The sequence below is a fragment of the Pinus tabuliformis genome, chromosome 6, assembly GCF_031772625.1.
Source record: "Pinus tabuliformis cultivar Carrire ecotype Pingquan chromosome 6, CPIR1, whole genome shotgun sequence".
NCBI classification, from domain to species: Eukaryota; Viridiplantae; Streptophyta; class Pinopsida; order Pinales; family Pinaceae; genus Pinus; species Pinus tabuliformis.
The window spans coordinates 361,872,010-361,894,128 of record NC_142292.1 but is presented as its reverse complement, the minus strand read 5'-3'; positions in this window follow the sequence as shown (position 1 = coordinate 361,894,128).

Below are 22,119 nucleotides of genomic sequence, written 5' to 3'. Positions count from 1 at the left end.
AGAATATAAGGATATACAAACATCTTCCAACACACCATCTAGTTTAATAACAGACCTATCCGCTAATTGCAACAAGTTTGGTGTGTACTGAAGGTTAGGAAGCCTAAGTGTGCCCATAACTTGTTTACTCATTATGTTTATTGCTGCTCCTAGATCAATTAAAGTGTTTGGTATTTCAATTCCATTGATGTGAATTTTTGCAATGGGGCTTCGTGGATTTAAATATTTTTGAATTGTCATCTTCCCCATCATAATGTCTGCAATTTTTCCGACTAACTCAATTATTTTTATATATTTTCTTCTCCTCCTTGATCTTTGTGTGCTTAATTCCTTAATTGTTTTTGAAAAAATCGGTATTTCTTTTATGGCTTGTAATAAAGGAATATTAACACAAGGATTTCTCAATTCATCCATCATATTGTAATAAGGCAAGACAATTTGTTTCTCTACTCCTTCATCGATTTTCAACCTTTCGAGGAAAGGTGGTCTAACTGATATCGAGGGTTGTTCTATGACAGGAGTATTTATTGGAAATTCTTCTGTTTGTTTATTTTCTTTTTGAGGGGGAGAATTCTCCCTTTCTTCTGATTGTTTTTTGTGTTTTTGAAGATCAGATCTTGTTTCTTGAATGACAATAGGAGGTTTTCTTGGTAATACTCTTCCAAACCTTAATTGGACATTGTTTAGATCTAGTGGAGTTATTACATAAGTTTGAGGATTCTGAACCTCCATGTTGTACACTGGTTGTTGTGGTATTTTATTATTAGGATCCAGAAGTGGTTGAGCCAGTAGTTGATTTGATTTTTGTGGAAATGGTAGGGAAAGTTGTGGGTTTTGATTTTGAACTGGAACTTGTGGAAATTGATTAGCCTGAGGAATTTGATTAGATGGGGGTAAAAATTGTAGTGAAAGGTAAGATGATGAGTATTGTTGATATTGAGCATAGGTTCAATAAGGATTTTTCCATCCTTGATTCCAAGGTTGTGACTGTGGCAGAGCCCAAGGCTACCAGGCTGAATTCCAATTATTTTGTGAAGACTGAGTGAATTGTTGTGGTCTAAATCCTTGTGATTGATTTGGTTAGGGGTTTTTCTAGGGTCTTTTGGCTATAAAGTAGAGAGGGTCTACTGGTTCTAAGATTCCTTCATCATTTAATACAACCTTAAGACCTGGTAAGGATGGAAATTCCTTCATATCATGATTATCTGTACATATGACACAGGTTTCTATGGATTTTGAGTCTAAGGGACACTCTCTTAGAGCATGTTTCTTCCGACATTTGGGACAGAAGATAGATAATGCAACATTTTTAGAATTTTGCTTGTTTTGTATCTTAAGGGTGTGTATCTACTCACTTAGGCTCCCTAAGATATCCGTTTTGAAGGTGTTAAGCAAATTTCCTATTTTTTCCCTGCTGGCTATCCCAGCTATGGATTTGTTAATTCTTGACAAGAGAGGGTCTCTAGGACTCCTTCCAACTCGTGCTTTACCCCTTGAGATATGTACACATAAATAAAAAAATATCTGTAAATGGTAGTTGGGAAATATATCCTTTCCCAGTTAGGTTAAGGAGATCAATCCATTCATCTTTAATAGCTCTGAGTAAGAGGGCTTTTAGAGTTTCTTCATCCAAATTATCCATTTTTTCTCTTTTAACATTATAAACAAACCTTTCTACCAAGTCTTTGATATTTTCATCTTCTTTTTGTGTCATTTTAAAGAATTCATCTTTAAGGTTACTAGGCATACAATAATCTCTATGTTTGCCTAAGAAAGCCTCTTTCATTTGTCCCCATGTTGCTATAGAATGCACTCCTAGACTCATGAACCATTTTAATGCCGAGTCTTTTAATGTGGCAGGGAACAATTTTAAGTTTTGAGCATCATGTAGAGTGTCATATGATCTGCATAATACTTCGAATTTGAAGAGAAATGTCTCTGGATCTTCGTTTTTTCCCCGTGGAAATTAGGAAGAATCGAGGGTGATATATTTTTCATTGTGAGGCTTGTATCTTCATCAAGAATAAGGAATCCAGAAGGATCTTGGTTTCCTCTACCTCTAACCCCTCCTCTACCTCTACCTCTTCCTCTTCCTCTTCCTCCAACCCTATATTCTTCGCCATGGACATTGTGTACTTCTCCTTCCCCTTCTTCATCCATGATAGACTCTTCAGAACTAATATATCACTCTTCTAATATTTCTGGTTCCTCTATGAATGGTTGCTCAAAATAAGTTTCCAATTCCTCTTCTTCACTAGGAACTTCTAATTTTTCTCCCAAAATTTGCTCACCAGTGGAGGATAGAAAGATTACTCCTGTAGTTTGGGATGTAGGATTTTCTTCAATTACAGCTTCAGTCGAAGAAGTGGGTGAAGTTCTGGATTGGATTTCTGATCTTGAGATTTTAGGAAGCCGTTGTCGACCTCTAAAAGGAATTGGGGTTTGAGTAGGCAGTGTGGATTCTCGAAGTCTAGGTGAAGTGAGTGGATTTGTGGGAATTAAACTCCTTCCTCTCCCTACAAATCTACCTCTAGAGTCTCTATCCCTACACATATCATGTTTCGATTTTTTTTTAACTTCTATTAGTACTTCCCTGGCAATGGTGCCAAAATGTATGGCCAATTTAATGTCTTTAAATTGTCAATCATAAATTGTCAACCAGTGTGCGTAGACTGTTGAAGTACATGCATACAATATGTGCTAGAAGTTATTCGATATGTCGTTATGTATTTGTTAGGATCTAAACTTAAGATGAATATGGAGGTGGTGTTTCTTAATTATATTAGGGTTGCAATCCTTAGAGTTGTTAGCTAATTCCTTGGGAGTGATTCTCTATCTAACTAGTTTATGGATGATTGAGAGTGATGCTACTTGTATTAGAATGTTTTGAGATTTTTGGTCTTGAATCTTTATGCTGCAGCTTCTAATTCACTAAGTGAAAAAATAAATCTATTGTATCAATTGTGAAGAAATATTGTCTGAACCCAATTGTTTAGGAGAAAAATCTCACACTTTTACTTATTCAATTTTCATTCAAACAAGATATTTCAAACAACAGCTTATACTATGAAGTAAACACACTTGAACTATGCTAGATAATAAGAAAATGAAGTAACCATGTTGTACCAGGTATAAAGCAATTCAAATGACAGGCTGAACTAGGTATGAAGCAGATGAAAGTACTAATGCAAATAACGATTCATTGGCGAATTCATTATGCTGCATTTTCACACAAAACAACGTATTCAAGGAATGAAAAGAAATCGAATTGCAATTGATTAAGCCCTATCACTGTTCATAGGGGCCCTCCATAGATCAATTCACAATCTTCAATCAATGCAAGCATACAAAAAAAACCAATTCTATTGCTGGCAAATGAAAGTCACAAATTGTTTCAAAATTACATCATCTGGGGCGCCCCAAATCACAGTGCGGCCATAAGTTTTATAACAAGTCTCTGGCATAACAACATGAGTAATTTAAGCCTAATATCTTTATCTTAGCTAAACTATATCGCTAAATCTTCAATTTTCTATTCCGAAAGCAAATCGATAAGATTTCGATTGAACTCAGATTTTGTTTTGGTGACAATCCTGCAGTTGACTTGGGGTTTGACCGTGATCTCCTGTGCTTATCTTAATGAACAGTTTCAAGGGGATAGGAAGGGATCCATGAGGAAACCATTCCCTATCCATCCGCATCCTTCGCTGCTGACCTAGAGCTTCTGAACCTTGCAAACAATGGAGACAACTACAGAAATCTGGATTAGCTGCGGAAACAGACCGATTCGATAGCCAATTGCATTCTTTAACAAAACAATAGGGTATAAATTCAAACATGAATAAGAAGACATATTATTGCATACCTTCATCAAAACTTGGTGGATATGGCTTTATTTAGGTGGTAAATATATAGGAAAAGAGAGGAATATTAGGCAAAAAGGGTTGTCATGGTAAGATAATCTTTGGACTCTACACTTCTTGATTACTAATAATCCTATTGTCTTTATAATTTTCATTTTTTCTCATAGTATTCTAATAATGGTTTTAGGTTAAAAGAAGAATTATCTAATATCGGCTAAGAGTTAGAAGACTTGGAAGAAAATTGGCAAAGCATGAAGATTAAGGAGCAAGAAAAAGTCATTTAGATGATCATTGTACCTCAGCTGGAAAGAGGGATCTTTGATTGGTTCGATTCATAAACATATTTACAGTACTAATAGAGATACTAATAATTTTTGGGGGCTAACATGATTCTTTGAAGGATGTGAATCTAGAAAATGAGAAGGAATTAATATTGACTTTAGAGGGAGTTGGAAGCAAAAATTGACTTGAAATTTGGAGCTATAAGATCTTGGATGGATAAAATATTAATTAAGGTTTGATAGTAAACCCAATTAATCTTGTGATAAAAAAGAGAAGATAACTAATCTAGGGCTATATCTTGTAGCAAGAAGATAAAGAGTTCTCGATATTGTTGTATCGACAACTAATTAGTTCAATCAGGAATAATTTGATTGGGATGATAATGCTGATGAGACTACTAATGATTGGAGCTTATATAATTTCTTGGAAGAGCATGAAAGAATAATCTTGTTATGAAAGAAGGCTTGTGTGATCATCTCTAAATAATTTTGGCTCTGAAGCTTGTTATGGCATGATGCAGATAGGAGCCAAGAACTCTACAACAAATCTCCACGGAAGAACAAGTAGTCGATGCATTGATGAGTATTTTTTACTATTAAAAATATGAAACTATGGTCAAATTCCACTTTGGATAGCTCATTTGATGGAGATAATGATTGCATTAAATTTCTCTTTTCGAGAGGACCAAAATCAACCTAAATATCACTCAAATCGGATAAGGGAAAGTGTACTTATGAAGAAAAGCCCACATGTGCATATTTGATAAGGTCAGCCCTAAAGAAAAGTGGACCACCTTGAAAGGATATAAATACAAGTGCCCTCTACCTAATTTAGAAACAATGATGAGACACTCTTCTATCTCGGTTTTTGGCTCGCACAGGTCTGAGGCTCGTCCGTGGAAGATTAGGTTCATTCTGAGGTGAAATTGCAGGGTCCAAAGCTCGCATCTATGATTTAGGGTTTTGGGCCTCAGTCATAGGCACAACACATGAAGGGTTCAACCAAAATCATTTGAAGAAAATATCATTCATGCAACTGGAGCCTTATAGTCGCACGAACAACTCTCCATCTATGTGACTGGGGCGTTAGGGTTTCTGTAGTCTAGATATGACCCAATAGCTCACATGCTAGGGTTAAGGGAGAAATTGGGAATCCATAATCACTCACATGACACCTCCTCCATGAAACCAAGGCCTAAAATATGAAATATTGGTTGTCCAAATATTTTTCTCAGTGACCACAGAGTTTGACAGTTAACCGCAGACAACGAAAATTTATTACAAACTTCAGAATCGGGTTTTGAGTATATACATCGTTGGGTTCATTTCAAGGATGTTGTAGTTATTTTGCTGGTTAGTTGCGTAGATGAAGATATGGATCATTATACTTTGTTTTTTCTAAATTATTTGATGAAAATATAATATAAAGAATAATTTGAAAGGGTTTTCCCCATAGTGGGTTTTTCCTTGGTCTCCGACCGATCTTGGTGTCTCTATGTGTGAATGATTTTCTTCTATTGTTCCTTTATGTTCTATTGCATTGATGATGATGATATTTTTCTTTCTACATAGTTGCAATGATGATGAGTAATGATTTAAATATGAATAATGTTATGATTTTCTAGGGTGAAATTAACGTGTTAATGAATAAATGCAATTATCAAAGCAAAGAACAATATAGCCCTATGAAAAATTAACATTGACAAGCTTAATCTTATGGTTATTCCTCCCTATTTGAGAGGGAGTGAGGATTTCCTTCCTAGTTGAGAGGGAGTGAGGATGGACACTGTATTTTCCATGTGTCATGCACTATGGATATGAATAAAAATCATAAGCCTAGTGTAGGCACTGGTAAGGAGAATGATGGATTGGATTAGCACCTGAGACTAATATTCTTTGAGGATTTGGATCCAAGATAAGAATAGTTCCGACGACCGATATTCTTTGAGGATAGCGTATCCAATATAAGAATAGTCTTGTGAGGACATACCTGGTGAACTGAGTTATGTTACTAGAGAGGTGGTGGTTTCCAAATTTATGCCTCCCAGTATTGTGCTCTGATCTAGTTGAGAGATAGAGCTTGTTATTTAAGGTGTTACTATTTTGACAATGTTGGTTATGATGATGCTTATCAATCGAAATCCCTTCTAAGGAGAATATTTCAATTTGTGAGTATCCAGTTGTGTCATTATGAATACATACCTAGTTAAGAGGGAGTGTCGAAATGAAACTAGTGTTGGTCTTCATAATGAAATTCAAATGTACTAGTAATGTATTTATTATATTCATTATTCTTATGTATATTCAAAGCATGTTCTTCATTCTTATAAGGTTTATTGAGTCAAAAAGAAAAGTAATTGAGTCAAAGTCCCATTTGAACTTTTGTAAAGAAAAAGAAAAAGAATTTTTATTGAGTCAAAAAGATCAATTTGTCATCAACAATACTAAGTTTCCCCTCCTAGACAAGTCTACCTAAAGAGGTAGCTATTTGACCTACTGGACACATATAAATAAAAGGAGATTAACCTCATTCACTCACTCATCATCCACAACAATTTATGTGTCAAGACAAGAAGAAAAACCATTGAAGTCAAAGGAGAGATGAGGACAAAGGAGAGAGAAGATGAATATGAAAATTTGTCTAAGGTACTGCAGGCCCAAAATTTTAGGGAGGCCAAAATTTCAGGAATTGACTAGATTTTGGAATTTTTACTAGCATTGACTTTTATTGATTTTTATTTGTTGAAGAAAATTGGAGGGGAGTTGACTTGAGGTCTTTGTGGTAGTCTTGGTTTTGGTCTTGGGTCTTGGATATCTCACTTTGATGTGATTCTATAACAATGGGATTTTTTGGTTCTCCCCCTTATGGGGTTTTTCCCTAGCTTTGAGGCTAGTTTCTTGTGTTATTTGTCTCTTTTGATATCAATGATTTGTACATTTTGGTAATTGCTTGATGAATAAAACATAAATTTAATAAGAATCCAACAAGAATTCACAAGTAATTATCAAGTTAAGAGAAACCTACACTAATATACTAACATCTTGGTTCTCAACGCTGAGAGGGATCAAATCTCATTTCAATCTAAAAAGAGGTTTAATTATTAATTGTAATTATAGTTATTAATTTTTTATTTTTCTGTTTTTGTTTTTTTGTTTATTTTGATCGAGTCAAAATGTTTAACAAGGCTCGGTGCAATGACATTACAACATATATTCCATATTGTGAGCACCTATTGACACAATAATCTACAAGTAATAGTTAGATAGATGGAATGAGGAGTAACTGGAAAAACCAAAAGTCCCTTGTAGCAAATAAAATGAATAAACATTAAAGGTTTGAGTTAATGAAATAATCATCTAGTTATTCTCTCAGCCTTATTGGAAAGGCAAAGGGGGAAGACAAAAAATTGACACACAAAATCAATAGAGTTGTTTCTCTTCTATTGATCACACAAAACTTGATTTTATTACAATGAAGCTGATGAGGGGTATTTGTACTTTTTCAACTAGTGACTCACTCAAAATAAATTCAACATGCAAACACACACTAAATTCGACTTTACCACATATAAGATTGAACTCCAATTAACTCACACTCTAAATTTAGACTAATTTTCATGCAGGAGTAATTAGTTATGATTAACAATCCCGCTTAATTATGATTGTTAAACTAAGACATGAATCATGACATGCTTGCCAGTCTAAGTCTCTGTTAGGCTTACAACACCTAAGTTTCCTTAATGAAACTCAAACACATCTTTTTCTAATGGCTTAGTGAATATATCAGCCAATTGATCACTCAATTTACAAGTCTTTAAATAAACTTATCCATTGCTCACAAGTTATCTAATAAAAATAATATCTTGTATCAATATGCTTTCTCTTTTGATGAAACACACTATGCTTGGATAGTGCAATGGCTGAGGTGTTGCCACAATAGATTGTTTTTATCCTTCTTGCTTCTGTTGAATCCCTTCCAAAACTCTTCGTAACCATACTTTTGGGCACGATGTTGATCTCACTGCTACATATTCTTCTTCTACTGATGAAAGTGTCACAATAGTTTGCTTCTTAGATGCCCATGATATCACACCTGAAATAAGATGAAACACATAACAATAAGTTTTTTTCCTATCATCTAAACGTCTTGCAAAATCACTGTCATTATATCCAATCAAATATTTCTTCTCTTTCCTTGCATAAAATATGCCACAATATGTAGTTCCTGCTATCATAATTCTTTTGTATGCTCTCCAATTTGAGTCTTTTGGAGACTCCATAAATCCAAAAATAAAAATAAATCCTTGCATAATATCAAGTCTTTTAGTTGTGAGATACACAAGGTTGCGAACCAATATTTTGAATAGAGTTGGATTGAAATTTGATCCTTCATCATCCTTAACTTTGTACTTGTTGCAACGGGTGTAGGAGCAAGTTTACAATTTTCCATCTTGAATCTTTTTAGCAATTCTTTAGCATATTTATTTTGATAAATAAAAATTCCTTTCTTTGATTTCTCAACTTCTATGCCAAGAAAATATTTCATAAGGCCAAGATATATCATTTTAAATTCTTACTTCATTGCTACTTTAAATTCATCTAATTCAAGATCACCAATATAAATCATGTCATCCACATAGAAGTAAACAATCAAAATCCGTCCATCTTCATTTACCTTTGTTTACAAGGTCGGTTCATTGTTTCTTTTGAAAAAATCATTCTTGATCATATAACTGTCAATTTTGCTATACCAGGCTCTTGGAGCTTGTTTGAGTCCATAGAGCACTTTCTTCAATCTGTAAACTTTATCTTCATGACCTTCAACTTCTTAAGCTAGAGGCAACTACACATAGAATTCTTCTTCTAGAATTCCATTCAAGAAGGTTGTTTTGACATCCATCTGATACAATTTCCACTTATTTTTGGCTATTGTTTTCAAGACTTCTCTTACAATATCCAATCTTGCTACTAGAGAAATTGTTTCTCCAAAGTATCTCCTTGGTTGCTGCAAGAACCCTTTTGCTACAAGCCTTTCTTAAAGTCTATCAATATCTCCTTTATCATTCAAATTTTTCTTGTACACCCACTTCACACCAATGAGATTTTTATCTTTTGGAAAATCAACTAAATCCCAAGTATCTTTATTTTCAATAGATTCCATTTCTTCATTCGTAACTTGCACCCAATTTTCATCTTTGATTTCTTCTTCAAAACATGAAGATTGAAATGACAAAAATGAAAAATTTGAACTAACATCCAAATCATCATAAATATTCTGCAGACTTCTCATATTTCTCCGACCATTGCTTGATTCATCACCTGACTGATAGTTAAGAGTAGTTCGATCTATTAATCTACTTGAAGATCCACGTTGTTCAAAGAATCTTGAATTCCTTGCTGGTGTAAATTTGTTTGGTGTCTTCTCTTGTGATTCTTGCTTCTACTTTTCTGTTACATCCTCTTCTTCTATGAGTGGTACTCTTATATCAACTATTTTGTCTACACTCCCATTTCATGACTCTTTTTCTTTGAAAAAAAAATATATTGATTATAGTCTTCTTGGTGACAGGGTTATACAATTCATAAGCTTTTGGTTGCTCACTATAACCAGTAAATATGTATTTTTCACTTTTATCATCCAACTTGCCTTTTAGCTCTTTAGTTACATGTGCATATGCTACAAATATGAACACTCTAAGATGAGACACACTACAAGATGTACCTGGCCATGCTTCTTCTAGCACTATGTTCATCATGCTCTTTGTGGGAGATTTGTTTATCACATAAACAACACATGCAACTACTTCTTCACAGTACTCATTTGACAAGTTTCTTCCTTTCAACACACTTCCTTCCATGTTCATAATTTTTTTGTTCTATTCTTTGTGTTACACCATTATGCAGTAGTGTGTATGTGGTTGTAAACTTCCTTCTGATTCCATGTTTTTTGCAGTAAGCATGGAATGCCTTCGAATCATATTCTCCACTACAATATGATCTCAATACCTTGATCTGACATTCACTGTGGTTTTCTACTAATGTTTTGAATTCTTTGAACTTTGCAAAAGTTTCATACTTCTGCTTCAGAAAATACACCCATTTCTTTCTACTAAATTCATCAATAAAAGTGAGGAAGTAACAACTTCCACAAGTCAATTGTGTCTGCATAGGTCCACATAAATCTCTATGAATCAATGATAGTGGTTGCTTAACTCTATATGTAGTTCCCTTGGAACACTCTCACAGTGTTGCTTTCCCAATATAAATCTCTCAAAAGTATTAGAAGGTTCTTTGATGGGAGGTAATCCTCTAACCATATGTTTCTGTTGCAACAATCTTAAACCAGAGAAATGAAAATGTCCAAACCGAAAGTGCCATAACCAATAATCATCAGAACATGCAACCATAAAAGAATTGACTTGATCTTTGTAATTCATGACTAGAGGAAAGAGTCTTTTCCTCATCATATGCACACTTTCTACCAGTTGCTTGATTGGGGGCTTATCATATATAACACAATATTGTCCCTAAAAAATAACTATGTATCCTTTCTGCATCAATTGACCAACACTTAACAAATTATGTTTGAGACTAGGGACATAATATACCTCTAAGATTGTCTTTGACTCCCCATGCTTGGTCAAAATGTTGACCACCCCTTTTCCATATACATCCCTAGTCTTGTCAGTTCTCAACCTTACCTTTGTCTTCACAGATTGATCTAGATTTGCAACCAGATTCTTGTTTCCTATCATGTGGTTATTGCAACTAATGTCTAATAGCCAAACATTATCTAAGGGTTCATGCATGGTATGGAAAGCTAGGAAAATGGAGTCCATATTCTCTATAGTTACATTAGCTCTCCACTTTCCTTGATCAAGTATCCTCTTCCTGTAATCATAGGCATAGTGACCAAATTTATTACAACAATAACATCTCACCTTTGATTTATTGACTCTTTAATTGTTGTTGAAGCTTCTGCTATTTCTTCCACTTTCTTCTTCCTACTCTTCCCTGCCATCTCTCTAACCACTTGATCTTCTACCTCATCCTTTGCCTCTCAATCTACCTCTTCCTCGATCTCTGTCTCTTGAGACATAAACCCATCTTTTAAATGTAGTTTCTAAGTTGGAATCTTTATTGTTGTGTATCCTCGCCTCATGGGATAGAAGTAATCCCATCAACTCATCAACTGCCAGTGTCGCCAAATCATTGGCTTCTTCAATAGCTACAATTACACCATCAAACTTAGTAGACAAATATCTAAGGACCTTCTCAACCACTGTTGATCTTTAATATCATCACCATAAATCTTTAACTGGTTTATGACAGCCAAAACTTGATTCATGAATGAAGCAATATCCTATGTTTCCTTCATTTGCAGACTCTCAAACTACCTCATAGTATTCTGCAACTTAACAATGTTGAATTTGTCCATACCTTTGTAGATTTTATCTAAAGTCTCCCACATTGTCTTTTCTAAATAAGTGGTCATAATCTTTTGGAACACTACTTGGTCTACTCTTTTTTGGATCAATTGCAATGCTTGTGCATTCTTTTTCTTTTCCTCAATTGCTCCCTCTCTACATTAGTGAGATCTATTTCTTCTGCTTCATTCCTAGGTTATGGAAATACAAGATTGATGTGCTCCCAAACATTATGATAGCCTTTAACATTTTCTCCATCTTAATGGCCCACATATCATAGTTCTTCCCTATAAATGGTGAAAATTGCGGTTGGAATCTCAATGAATCCATCTTCAAAAAATCTATTCAAATAATAACAAGGACCCTTCTTAACAAAACCCTTTTATAGTCCTCTTATAAACCTTACAAAGCTCTTTTAAAAACCCCTTTTAAAAACAAATTTTAATAAACCCTTCATTATTTTCATAAAAAAACTTTATAAAAAAATATTTTTATAAAGCCCTTTTATAGCTCTTATGGCTAAAGCTTTAATAAAAATTTTTATAAACCAACTCATTTAAAAAGATGTCATGTTCCTTTTAAAAAAAAAATTAGTATGACTTAAAACAGACCACGTGACTCTTTTCAAAAAACTTTGGAATGAATGTTTTTATCCTTTCAAGTTTATTCCTAGCTTTCCCACCTTTCGACACAGCATACCTACGAAAGGATACAAAAACAACATAGTGATATGTGTCACCCAATTTTTATACCTTTTGAACTACGAACGTGTGGGTGTCGCACCAAACTGTGACACTTTTAACACTTTAATCATGCCATACTTCTGCAAAGAAATAAAAAAAAGTTAATCATTGACCTTCTTCTCTTGGCCCTCTTCTTGTTGGCTCTGTAGGCTCCATGGATCTTGTATTCCTTCCTCAACTCTAATGCCAATTTTTTGGAAAGGAAAAGGATGAAAGGCACAAAATTCATATACAAAAACAACATGAGTTGCTGCTCTTTTATTGATCACACAAAACTTCATTTCATTACAATGAACCTTATGAGGGGTATTTATACTTTTTTTCAGCTATTGAATCGCTCAAAATAACTTTAACATGCAAACGCATACTAAATTCAACTTTACCAAATATAAGAATAAAATTGAACTAACTCACACTTGACCCAGTTAACTCACACTCTAAATTTAGACTACTCTGCGTGCATGAGTAAATAGTTATATTTAACTCTCCCCCTTAAGTATGACCACTAAACTAAGACATGACCTGTGACATTCCTGTTGGTCTATGCCTCAGCTAAGATTACAACATCTAAGTTTCCTCTATGGAATTAAAAGACATAGTTTTCTAATGGCTTAGTGACTCATATCAGCCAATTGGTCACTCGATTTACAAGGCCTCAAATAAACTTCTCCATTGCTCACAAGTTCTCTAATAAAATGATATCTTGTATCAATATTCTTACTATTTTGATGAAACAAACTATGCTTGGATAGTGAAATGGTTGAGGTGTTGTCACAATAGATTGTTCTTGATCCTTCTAGTTTATGTTTAAGTCCATTGAAAAATCTTCGTAACCATACTTCTTGGCATGTTGTTGATGTCGCTGCTACATAATCAGTTTCTACTGATGAAAATTTCATAGTAGACTACTTCTTAGATGCCCATGATATCACACCTGAACCAAGATGAAACAAATAATTAGAAGTGATTTCCTATTATCCAAACTCCCTGCAAAATCACTGTTAGTATATCCAATCAAATATTTCTTCTTTTTCCTTGCATAAAATATGCCACAATATGTAGTTACTGCTATGTATATTAGAATTATTTTGTTTGCTCTCCAATGTGAGTTTGTTGGCATTATGATGCATGTGTTGTCCTTGATGGAAACTCAATTGTAACAGAACAAGTATATGATAACTAGATGAATCTATAAGTCAGATCAGAGGTGACAGAATGATGGAACAAAATAATGGGTCAAATGTTTACGGATTAGAATCAGAAGCTTGATACGGGAAATTGTTAACATTATGAATTAGGTGTTGTCCTTGATGACAACCTATTTGATGAATGGACTACTTGATAAAGGTATAAATAGGATGTGACAAAATGCATGGAAGTTATGTTTACAGATGTGACAAAATGCAGGGCAGTTCAGAGGAATTAGTTCAAAAATAATAAAGTGATGGCAACTCACATTCTAACAGGTCAATTCAAAGGTAATAGAGTAATGGCATAAAAGAAAAGGATGATGGGACAAAGGATTACAGATTAGAATCAAGAAATTGAGGAAAGAGAATGCTTTAAGTTTTATATGCTATTTCACCTAGTCCAAGTCGCGTATACACGCTGGTACACAAAATAAAAGGCGCGTATACATATGCACATAGTTTCACAAAAGGAAAAGTGCGTATGGGATTGAAAATTAAGGTTAAGAAATACCAAGGGCCCATACCATAGTATTAGCCCACAATATTGAGCAAAATAATGGTTACTTGATCTCGTCTAAGAATACCATAGGTTCTAAGTGTTGTTTTAGTCCATGGTATTGACAAAGGCACTAAGTGTATAAGGAGGAGAAGATCAAAGGGTTAGATGTACAAGTGAAAGGTTTTTTTTTTTCATAAATACTTCTATCTAAAGTATATTATCTGTTGTAAGGGCCATGGTTATGATATAGATCTGAAACATCTTGTGCACCCTTGGATATAATATTGGATCAGGATCATGAGACCTAAAATGACTTATCATTGTATGATTTGATAATGGATAGGCTAGATTTGAGTGATAATGCATGTTTTATCCTCTAAATGTTATGATTTGGGTATTCTGAAGTCTTGAAAGGATGCGAAGTTGTAAGTCATTATTTGCAGATCTATACACTGGTTCACCTCGATGAAGGCGCGTATACATGCGGATTCGACACTTCCAAGTAGCATATGTAGAGGAAGGGCATGTAGTTCAGAAATGACTGATCTATCTGATCAATGCTCCTGTTTTACTATTGTATGTCATTAATGTCTACATTAGATCTGGAGTTAAACTAATTGTGTAAGGAGATTGAGTCTGGCTAACTGATTAATTGAGTAAGAAGGGTGATCTTTTCTACTATATGTTTAGAACTATGTAATATGATAGTAGATCTTCAGAATGTCTTTGGTTAGTACAATTTTTTGGTTCAGAAGTTTTATGACTTGGTATCTTTAGAGGTATACGCATGTTGGGTTACAAAAAGTAGCGTATACATGCAGGTTGTACTCATTGAAGTAGCATATACATTCTGACATATGATTTTTGAGGTTACAATTGGTTCTGGTTGTTGATACATCATTCTAGGTTCCATTTTATGTACTAGTTATGGTGATCTGACTGTTCTAGTTAATTGGTTGAGTTTTGATTAAGTGTCAGTTAATTGGGTTTTTAGTGATTAATTCAGTCGTGTCAAAGATTTATGTCAGAAGTTTCAGTGATTGGTTGATTCATAGATTAATGATTGGGTTTCAGTTATTGACTATTTGGGTTTCAGTTATGTCAGAGATTAATGATTTAGGTTTCAATTATGTCAGAGATTGCTGATTGAGTTTCACTGATTGATGATTGGGTTTCAGTGATTGATTGATTCAGTTGTGTGAGAGATAAATGGCAGTGTTGCAATGATGAGTTACTATTTGATTTTTTATATTGAGCTTAAGTATGGGTCCAGTATGAAAATTTGATGAAATGTGGCCTACAAGTTATGATGAGTTGAAGCAGGTGGATCCAGTCTAAAAATTTAACGAAACGTGGTCCATGGAGGATGATGAGGGGTGGAGCCTTCAGTGAGGAAGTCAAAGCTTCCTGCCAGTAGTATCTGGTGATTAGATCAGGAGGTTGGAGCTCCCTTCCAGTAGTAGCTAGAGAATGATGGAAGGTTTTAGCCTTCTATAGGTCGGTGCCTATGTACTGGTACAAGTTTACACCAGTACAAGAGCCAGGGGGTTGTAGCTCCCTTCCAGTAGAAGCTAGAGAACGAGTGAAGGTTGTAGCCTTCTATAGGTGGGTGCCTACATACTGGTATGAGTCTGCACCAGTACAAGATTGTAAACAACGTTTTCTTTATATTAAAAACAAGACAAAGATGACAACAACAGGTGGTTTTCTCCTACATTGGGTTTCCACCTTAAGTCCTGGTGTTCATGTGTGATTCTTCGTGTGATGGTTTATTTTGTTATTACAATACATGGTTACTGTTCATCTAATGTTTAATAAAGTACTGATGCACTGGCTGAAGACAAACATATGATGAATTAACTGAATCATAAGTTTACTGGATGTACGCTAGTTGTCTTAAGAACAATCGCGTACCCACGCAAGTTCCTTTCACAAAAGTCGCATCTGGAAATATGAATATGAAAAGAAAAAGTTATTAATTTGAAAATATTGATTCACCCCCCCTCAATATTTTTCCCAACAATTGGTATCAGAGCAGATCCTTTGGCGGAATCTTGATCGCTTGAAGGAGATTCATTGTAACAACATGAAAGAAGCAAAAGAAGAAAGTACCTCAAAAGAAGAAGACATCTCAAAGGAACATTGATAGTGGGAGAGACGATTGGATATTAGGTGGAAGCATTAAATTTAGAAGCACTTCAGAATGAAGATGAATAAGCAAAATAATTACTCGCTACTAATTTTTGGTCCTCTGGTGATACATTTCTCTATTAATGCAATATTGAAGAGAATGGATGTGACAGTGAAACAACTGAATTTTCTCTTATGGGTGAAAGTGAAAGAAATCTAATAGAGGCAGAATTTAAAAGGATCACATATAAAATTAGATATCAACACGATCTATTTGGAAAAAGGGATTGTACCTACAAAGAAAAGGTCACCAAGGTTAAAAACCTAGTTGGAGGAAGGAAACAAAATAAGGAAGCAGTACAAAGAAAAGGAAGATCAATGTCAAAGGCTGCAGGATGAAGTGACCTCATTAAGAAATCAAGTGAATAAAAATGACGCAACAACCAAGGAACTTATAGAAAGAACTAGTTACTGTGAAGGTCTTGAAGCTGAGGTCGTCTCTCTAAAAGAAGATCTTGAAAATTCAAATAAGTAGAATGAAGAACTACTTCAAGAATTTGAAGAACAAGAAAATAAAATTCTCAAATTAAGAAAAAAAGTGGAAGAAGGAAGAAAAGTTGAAGAAATCATGAAGAAGCAATATATGGAAAAGGAAGAGCAATATCAAGTTGAGGTAAAAATCCTAAAAGGTAAATTAGAAGAAAAGGATAAAATTTTACGATTTCAAGATAGTAATAAGATTTTGGATAACATTATTAGTAGTCAAAGGTCTCTTGCCATCAAATCTGGTCTTGGTTTTCATGAAACTGTTAAAGGCGAATCTAGCTCACAAATTAAGGCAAGGAATTCTAATGCAAAATTTGAAATGCTAAACAAGGAAATAAGAAGTCAACCCCATCAACAACCAAGGAAAGAAAGCCTTCAAAAAAATAATTTACTCCTAACTATAGAAGTTCTAATCGATTCTATCCTCTGATCAACAATGTTGAATGTTCTATATGCCATAATTTTGGACATGTTGGAGTGAGATGTAGAAGTAGAATGTTTCAAGCTAATAACCATCTCACAGAAATATCATCAGCTTCTAGGTACTTTAAGGGATATTGTTTTTCTTGCAATTTGTTTGGTAAAAAAGCCATTAATTTATATAGAAGGAATATGAAACATATAATATTTTATGCTTGTAACAAGTTTGGGCATATAGTGAAAGAATGCAGGGACAAGTCTATGGATCACTGTAGAAAATATGGTAAGCAATAAAATAATCACATTTATATAAGAAAATCTAAAAAAGACGAATCCACCGAGAATCAAGAAAAGGAATCTCAGATAAGGTGTGGTCTTGTTGTCTGCTCATTCAAAGACGAAGATGAATGTTCTCATCACATGACTGGAGACAAGAGTAAAATGGAGTCTCTGATGAAGAACCATCATGATAATGATATTCTTGGAACTGATGTTTTAGCAAAAGTTCTAGGACCAGGTACAGTCAGAACAGACTCAGGGGGAACTGAAAGTATGAAATTTCAGTGTTCCAATTTTCATACGTGGATCTTATGAAGACAAGTCGCGTATATACGCGAGTTTGAAACTGCACAGTCGCGTATATGTTGGTTTGATGAAGAAGTAGTGGGACAGACTCAAAAAAAGGGTCTGATATGGTTCAGACAATTATCAATTGTCTTTTCTGTTTTGATGGTTGATGATTACAGTTTGTGGATGTTATTTAGAAGTGCTTTTTACCCTCATAAGTTTTTGATGACTTGATGTATAACTGGTTGATGATGATGCCTTGATGATTCTTACTGATATATGCAATAATCAGATCTGACAGTGAACAGTTGGCACAGGTTTAGGGGGAGAATATGCTATGCTTCTAATAATGCATTGTTGGCATTATGTTTAGAAGTCTTTGGTACATAATGATTCTTATCAATGGTGAGGATTCTTATGTTGTTGAAGTGTTTAAATGATGCATCATGCTATGCTACGGTCATGAATTTCCTATGATGAAATCACAGATGATACTTTGCTTGAGCCACTTAGTTGTTTTGATGCTTCTGATCAGATTTGTGGATGACTCTTTTGATGATGCATATAGTTATGTTTCTTACATGGTGATCTTCATAAGTTCAAGGAGAAGAACAAAGCTTGAGTACACATCTTCATTATTTGATGATGTTAAGTGTCACTCATTTCTGTTATGCTGCTGCCATCATGCCTTAAAAGATGCATAAATTTCATATGGTGCAGTTATGGATGAGGATTCCTATACTTCTTGGCTCTCACATGGTTGAGGATTATTGCACTTGATGGTATCAAGGAAGTTTGAAAAAATGATTGTGAGATCATGGTTTTCCTTTCACATTGATGAAAAGCTAGATACATATTTCTATCTCTATGTTGGATACATGGATAATTATTTAAATTTCACATTGGCAAATGATGTTGGTATAAAAGATCTATGAAGAAAATTACCCAAGAGAATGGTGTTACTACAGGTTTCATGAAGACATGGCTATTTGGAGACATGGCTTAGTCACATAATGACAATGACTTCTTACTTTATGATGATAGGTTTGGTTATCACATATATTTGTCATGGTTGATGCTTATCCAATGTGGGATGTTGGAGAACTCCCTAGTAGTGATACATGGTTGATATATTGAGGATTGTTATGAAAAGAACATGCAGTTCCTGCTACGATGATTTGATGATGATGTTGTGGTCATGGATGATGACTATGGTGCTTTCACATATATATGATATGATGTGAATGGTTTTGTATTACTGCTTGGAGATATGACATATGCTTAGTTGATTCATGGAAGGCTATGTTAAGGATTTTTCTACTAAGGAAACAAAGCAAGTTGATCTTGATAAGATCAAGAGGATGAGTTGATATCTATATGCGACATACTTAGTCATAGGTTGATGATATTAAAGTTACATTGTCTTATCTTGTGAATTGATGATGGACATATACAGGTTGTTACTCTTGATGCTGCTGATAGATGTTTATGGTGCAGATCATATATGGTGTATGATAGTTGCTGATAATTATCATGATCTTGTTTAGGTATTTGGTATTTGTTATAAATTTCATGTATATCATTTGATGAAAAGGTCATGTAAATATCTATGATGTAATAATTGTCATATTCAGTCATGTATGGACTTTAGAGATCATGTCAAATATGTAATCCCACTTGGTTGGGTGGTTGTGTCAAATATGTATCCCCACTTGGTTGGGTGATTGATGTATGTATGAGTCATTGGTGATAGGAAGGTCATACTCAGTTAATTCATAGAGTCATGTACTTCATTTTTCATCCGTAAGAGATTACGACATGTGCTCAGGGGGAGTTTGATCAGAGAATTCAACATGTGCCTAGGGGGAGCATGATCAGTGTTCATATTCAGTAGTTCAGATATGGAAGTCTTCATTTAACATTGGTCATCCCTTTGCCCTTGATGTCAAAGGGGGAGAGTAGCTTGGTGTTTGGAGAGTAGCTTGATGTTTTGAAAAGCTTGGTGCTTGTCTTGATGTTATTTACAGGTTGTGGTGACCAAACACCAAAGTGGTTGCCATCAAGTCCAAAGGGGGAGATTGTTGGAATTATGATGCATGTGTTGTCCTTGATGGAAACTCACTTGTAATAGAACAAGTATATGGTAACTAGATGAATCTATAGGTCAGATCAGAGGTGACAAAATGATGGAACAAAATAATGGGTCAAAGGTTTACAAATCAGAATCAAAAGATTGATATGAAAAATTGTTGGCATTATGAATTAGGTGTTGTCCTTGATGGAAACCTACCTAATGAGTTGTACTTGATGACAACCTATTTGATGAATGGACTACTTGATAAAGGTATAAACAAGATGTGACAGAATGCATGGTAGTTGTGTTTACAGATGTGAAAAAATGCAGGGCAATTAAGAGGAATCAGTTCAGAAATGATAAAGTGATGGAAACTCAAATTGCAATAGGGCAATTAAGAGGTAACAGAGTAATGGCACAAAAGAACATGATGATGGGACAAAGGATTATAGATCAGAATCAAGAAATTGAGGAAAGAGAATGTTTTAAGTTGTATACGTTGTTTCACCTAGTCCAAGTTGTGTATACACGGAATAATAGGCGCGTATACATATGCACACAGTTTCACAAAAGGAAAAGCGTGAATGGGATTGAAAATTAAGGTTAAACAATACCAAGGGTACATACCATAGTATTATCCCACAATATTGAGCAAAATAACAGTTACTTGATCTCGTCTAAGAATACCATAGTTTCTAAGTGTTGTTTTGGTCCATGGTATTGGCAAAAGCACTAAATATATAAGGAGGAGAAGATCAAAGGGTTAGATGTGCGAGTGAAATGTTTTTTTTCATGAATACTTCTATTTGAAGTATATTTTATATTGTAAGGGTTATGGTTATGATATAGATGTGAAACCTCTTGTGCACCCTTGGATACAATGTTGGATCAGGATCATGAGACCTAAAATGACTTATCATTGTATGATATGATAATGGATAGGCTAGATCTGAGTGCTAACACATGTTTTATCCTTTAAATGCTATGATATGGGTATTTTGAAGTCTTGAAAAGCTGCGAAGTTATAAGTAATTATTTGTAGATCTATACGCAGGTTCACCTCAGTGAAGGCACGTATACACACGGATTTGACACTTCCAAGTAGCATATGCAAAGGAAGGGCTTGTAGTTTAGAAATGACTGATCTATCTGATAAGTGCTACCATTTTATTGATGTTTTTCAATAATGTCTTCATTAGATCTGAAGTTAAAATAATTGTGAAAGGAGTTTGGGTCTGGCTAACTGATTGATTGAGTAAGAAGGGTTATCTTTGCTGCTATCCATTTAGAACTCTATAATATGACAACAGATCTTTAAAATTTCTTTGGTTAGTACAATTTTTGGTTTAGAAGTTTTATGATTTAGTATCTTTAGAGGTATATGCAGGTTGGGTTACAGAAAGTAGTTTATACACATAGGTTGTATTGATTTAAGTAGCGTATACATTCTGACATATGATTTTTTGAGGTTACAGTTGGTTCTAGTTGTTGATACAACGTTTTGGTTTTAGTTCCGTGTACTCATTATATTGATATGACTATTCCAGTTAATTGGTTGAGTTTTGATTAAGTGTCAGTTAATTGGGTTTTTAGTGATTGATTCAGTTGTGTCAAAGATTGATGTCATAAGTTTCAATGATCGGTTGATTCAGAGATTAATGATTGGGTTTCAGTTATTGATGATTTGGGTTTCAGTTATGTTAGAGATTATTGATTTGGGTTTCAATTATGTCAGAGATTGATGATTGAGTTTCAGTGATTGATGATTGGGTTTCAATGACTGATTGATTCAATTGTGTCAGAGATAAATGACAATCTTGCAATGATGAGTTACATTTTGATTTTTTATATTGAGCTTAAGTATGGGTCCAATATGAAAATTTGATGAAACGTGGCCTACAAGTTATGATGTGTTGAAGCAGGTGGATCCAGTCTGAAAATTTAATGAAACATGGTCCATGGAGGATGCTGAGGGTTGGAGACTTCAGTGAGGAAGTCGAAGCTTCCTGCCAGTAGTAGCTAATGATTAGATCAGGGGTTTGGAGCTCCCTTCTAGTAGCACCTGGAGAACGAGTGAAGGTTGTAGCCTTCTATAGGTTGGTGCCTACATACTGGTACAAGTTTACGCCAATACAAGAACCAGGGGGTTGTAGCTCCCTTCCAGTAGAAGCTGGAGAACGAGTGAAGGTTGTAGCCTTCTATAGGTGGGTGTCAGTGTACTAGTATGAGTTTACACCAGTACAATATTGTAAAGAAAATTTTCTTTATATTAAAAAGAGGACAAAGACAACAACAATAGGTGGTTTTCTCCCGCATTGGATTTCCACCTTAAATCCTGGTGTTCATGTGTGTTGCTTATGTGTGATGGTTTATTTTGTT